The sequence below is a fragment of the Humulus lupulus genome, chromosome 4 (genome assembly GCF_963169125.1).
Source record: "Humulus lupulus chromosome 4, drHumLupu1.1, whole genome shotgun sequence".
Taxonomy (NCBI): Eukaryota; Viridiplantae; Streptophyta; class Magnoliopsida; order Rosales; family Cannabaceae; genus Humulus; species Humulus lupulus.
In genome coordinates this window covers 227798527-227803650 of record NC_084796.1, presented here as the reverse complement: position 1 = coordinate 227803650, position 5124 = coordinate 227798527, and the positions used below count along the sequence as shown (strand labels likewise).

The window sequence follows — 5124 nt, the reverse complement described above, 5'->3', positions numbered from 1 at the left end:
GCAATATGGATACCACGAGCTGGCGCTACATCAAGCTCGAGGTGCTGCATAGATCTGACACTCGAATCCTTGTAAAGGCTACCACGCAATGTAAACGTGCGCATGTCAGACATCACGTGTCTATTCTATTCCTGAATTCTCGAACACGCAGTATAAACGTGCGTGTTCAGGCACCCCACGATTGGTTTGGGCCATGCGGCCCATTATCCCCCCTTACCTATTGATTAGACAACACCTCATTGTCAGGTTTTAGGAATTAATCATCAATGTCGCAAAGATGACATGACGGGTAAGAAGGTCACGGGATGACCCATTTTACCAACGCCCAAGTACCCTCTCCCTATAAATACCAAGACCCTGGGCGTTGCAAGGGGTTGGCGTTTTTGTTGTAAAGAAACATTCTGTAAGGAATACTCAAGAGATATCAATAATATTGACTGGTGGACTAGAGAGATTTTAACATTCGAACCACCACTACAAGAAAAAGCTTCATTAATAGCATTGCATTTGGACATTATTAAAAAAACGCTATTAAAAAGTTACATAATCTATACAACACACTATTCATTTAATTGGTGGGAGTATTATTTCATTATTGGCGCTTATTGTTGTTCTTTTTTTTTGTCAAAACAGCTTAATTGAAAAAGGAAAAGACAAAGAAAAACCCATTTCCCCTCCCTCATTCCCGTCTGTCTCTCTCTTCCCACGTTACCCGTCTCTCCCATTTTCTCCATTTTCACTCCATAGCATAATCCATCTCTCTCTCAAAGGAACCCAGACGAACTCGCCTCTCCCACCCACTCACTGTGAATCCCTCTCTCAGAGGAACCCAGACGAACCCAGTGCCTCTCCCACCCGCTCACTGTAAATCACTCTCAGACGAACCCAGACGAACCCAGCGCCGACGAACCCAGTGCCTCTCCCACCCGCTCACTGTGAATCTCTCTCAGAGGAACCCAGACGAACCCAGCGCCTCTCCCACCCGCATCTCGGTTCTCTCAGTCAGCACAGCCAAGGGTCTCTCTCGGTTCTCTCAGTCGGTGCCTCTCCCGTCCGATCACTCTCTCTCAGTTAATCAAGCAGCTCCGAAGTACACCTCTACCCAGCAAGTAAGTGCATGCATTTTTGTTTCTTCTAATTGTATACATTAAACTCATTTTTAAAAACAATTCTCTGTCTTTCCTCTAACTCCTTGATGTATAACTTGTTTTCTTCAATAATTTGAGCTTGTTTCTCTGTAAGACTCTGCAATCGGTTTCTGACCTGGGCATAGTGCTGATGTTAAGTAATAGAAAACACCAAAAAGAAACTCCAAGGGGCATAGAAAGATGTGAACAGATAGAATTGTTTTTAAAAATGTTGTAGTTTTCTCTTTAGTAATTGAATGGTAAAGGGTATACCTGGATTTTTGGAGTACAGAGTATGATGAGTTAGTGAGATTGATTCATACTGAATCATAGCTAAGGAGATTAAAGTCTGAACAAGAATCACTTTTCTTGTTCTCAAGTGTTTTGAGAGGCAAAAGTTTTCCCGAGAGTATTTTTTTGTATTTGTTCATGATCATGGTGTTTTGATCATTGAGAGATTGAGCTGCTGTAATCAAGAGTTGTATACACATTGTATCAAGATCAATAAAGGGGAGAAACTGGAAGTAGGAACTACCATTTGGCCGAACCAGTATAAAACTGTTTGTGTTTCTTGCTTTATTTTCTTTTCTGTTTTGCTGAGATAATTGCTGTAGCAATACTTTAGCATTCGACTGTTTGATTGGTATTTCTATGTTCTTGTGCATCAGTTTTAATTATTGCTAACATTTAGCATTAGTTTGTAGTTGTGCTTGCTGTTTAGTTGTGTTAGCAGGAATTACCACATTCTTCATTATCCTCTCCACAGTTGATGCCTAATAAGAAAATTTCAAAATGACAGTAATTAGATAGTTTTAACATTTGTCCGATTCTCAAAGGTCAATCATCTAGTTCCAGTTTCAGGCTAATAATGAAATTGGTGTTGGTCATTCTTAATCAACTAAAGGTAGGTAATCTTAGTACAGACATACCAGGATTTTATTCGTGGAGAGGATAGAAAATTTACAACCTTATATCACTAACAAGCTCAACTAGGCACCACAACGCACAGGTCAAGTAATTTCTATAAAATTTGAAATGAACCCACAGCTAAAATTCCCAATTACTAGAAGAGCCACACCCTTATACCTCATCAAAATCCTGGAAACTTCTATATATTTTCAACAACCCCACTATCTTAATTACATATATGTCTAGATCTCCAATCCACCTAAAATTTAAAAAGTAAAAATTCACCTATTTTCTACGTCAGAGTATGAGTTTACATACAAATAAGTAAATCAACCTGTCAGAATTTCGAAATCAAGTCTAGATTTTAGACCCAATAAAATAAATTCTGAACCAAAATTCTCTCTGGTATGATTTGGTGAGACAGACTATGGGGAATGGGGAGCCAGATCTATATAAATTTTATTAACTACCCAATTAAGTCAATTGTAGAATACAAACCAAAAATCAGCAAAATCTAATAGATACGAATAAAAACAGTTACGAAATATTGCATCCTCTTCACACTCACTGCTATCTGACTTGGTTCCTGAAAAACTCTCTAGTGATTGCTCAGTGTTCCCACTTCCCATCATAAACCCAAATACAGTGCTTGCTCTTCATACTCTTTTTTTTTTCCCCTGAATTCTCAGGAAAAAAGGAAAGGAAAGAAAGAAAGAAAACTTCACCCCCTAAATTCTCTTCGTTGGTTCTCCGCATTTCATCTCTATCAGGTATCTAATGTTACTCTTTAATTTCCATATCTATGTTTTGATTAATCTAATTTATGTATATCAGCATTTGGGTTTTCAAGAAATTTTAATAATGTACTGAGCTGAGATTCTCGTAGGTGAAAAGAAATTAAGTCAATTTTTGGTGGAGTTGGTTTCTTAGAGGTTTCTCTCGTGATGAAATGATGGGATTATTTATTTGTTCTCAATTATTTTTTATCAAATAGACAATTTCTGGGCTGTTGAAAAATATTTTACTTGTTTTTTGTTCTTTTGATTTATACATTTATAAGCCAATACTTTGTATGTAAACTAACTAAAACAATATTGGCATATTATCTACTTTCTTATATGAGGTTGCTCTATTTTTGTCATATACTCTATGATGAGTTCTATTTAATATCCAAATATAAAGGTAAAGTGAGCTATTTCATTCTACTTGGAGTGAATTATATGGTACTAATTAAAGAAAACAAATCAAAACTATGATTGGATTCAGAAAACTTAAAGTTGTACTTCCATCTTAAAGTTATCTACCAACTTTGATACAAGAACACTTGATGGGCACTAAATTGTTTCTCTCTCTCTTTACTGTTTTCTGGCTGGAATTGAATTCTGGGTTGATTGGTCTGGATTTTATTGCTGTTTTTTTCTCTGAATTACTGGGTTAGCAATTGTTTGAAGCAGGAAGATTTTATCAGTTTTGCCTAATGATAAAAGCAGTTTATATGAGTTCTGTTTCAATCATTTCAGGACCACAAGAGTACAATAAAAGCAATTTACACGGGTTCTGAATTTCTGGAGAGTGTTTTTGCTGGTGTTGAAGTTGGTATAGTGTTTCTGTACTTGGCGTTTTTTGTTCATACTAGTTCGTAACTGTCCTTTATGCCTTAACAAGCTTAAATGATCATTTATTCTGCTGGACTAATCCTGAATATTGATGCACAGGCTCGATGCTTATTTGTTTCGTCGATTTCAGTTATTCAGGATTCACTCCACGAACATAAACAACGGGTGGACTTGCCAAAAAGTAAGTGTTATGTTTATGGATAGTTTCCCTTGATATCAATGTAAAAAATGTGTCTGTGCATGCATGTTTTCATGTCACTCAAACTACATCAACATCAAGAACAAGAATATTCACAAGCTCATTCCCTCCCTCCCAATACTATTACAATTTTTTTTGGTCACTGTTGTATATGCAAAAACAATCAATAGAATATTCTTTAGATATTTTAATTAATTTCTTCTTTTTGTAGAGAAAGAAAGAAAGATAAAACTTGTTCTAATTGTAGCTTAAATGTTAAGATATTAATGTTTATGCATTTTTGTTGAGTGTTCTACAATTCTAACATCTACTAGTCTTCCTAAAAAAATAGTTGTTGGGTTTATTATATCTGTGTATTTATATGTATTGAAAGAATGTTAGCTACTTGTTGTCTTTGGTTGATTTGTGTTGAATTTCATTTTCTTATCTATAGTATTTACAAGTTATATTAAATATAAGAAAGTGAAACTAATTTTCATTTCCATTAAAGATATTTGGTTTCGTTTGTCTATTAATTGTTTTATTGTTTGCACAATAACTCTCTCCTTTGCTCATTATTGTATTCTCTCAAACTTGTTCCTCATATTTTTTTAATCCTATTGAAACATATTGTGCATTGTTGCAGGTACTTTTCCTTCGGATAAAGAGAGAAGACATTTCTACCTGAGGTTAAAGAGAGAGAGAGAAGACATTTCTGTAGAGCATCAGGTTTAATCCTTAATGGGCTTATATGCTTATAGAGATTGAATGATCTTATTTGTTTGTTATTCTGTTTAAATCAAACTTGAACTAAATTTATTGTTTGTATTGGTATTATCTCTTGTTCTAAATGTTATACTCATGATCAAATAACAAAGTCAGTAGTTAAAAGGAAACTCTTTCTCAAAACTAGAACAACATATTCAATGGCACATTTAAATAAATGTGTAGAGTGTAGAATGTAATGTTAGTAAAAACAGAAGTGAACCAAAATGAATATAGCTCAGAAAACTAAATAGAGAAGAAGAAAAGAAATAATGAAACCAACACAAGAATTATATTGGTTGAAGAACAAAGATCACTGTGATCTTTGTCTCTACTCCAGTTTCGAACTTGATCTCATATTCTTTATTGAACAATTGATAAAGTATGAATCCTATAAGGCAAAGTATCTTTGCCTATATATGTCACACTCCTCACATATAAATAAATTTATAAACAACTAGATATCTTTGTCCTTTTTTCTCTTGATCTGATTTTTTTTTTTTTTTTTTATTATGAAGAAGACTAGGAC

At 34.6% G+C, this 5124-nt stretch overlaps 1 long non-coding RNA gene across 1 annotated transcript; it reads left to right on the top strand.

The window, feature by feature from the left end:
• Window positions 1-3512: 3512 nt before the first annotated feature.
• Window positions 3513-4504, top strand: LOC133829434 (uncharacterized). Its single transcript, XR_009891775.1, has 3 exons — window positions 3513-3632; window positions 3752-3833; window positions 4477-4504. It is a non-coding gene; the product is annotated as an uncharacterized LOC133829434 (long non-coding RNA).
• Window positions 4505-5124: the final 620 nt, after the last annotated feature.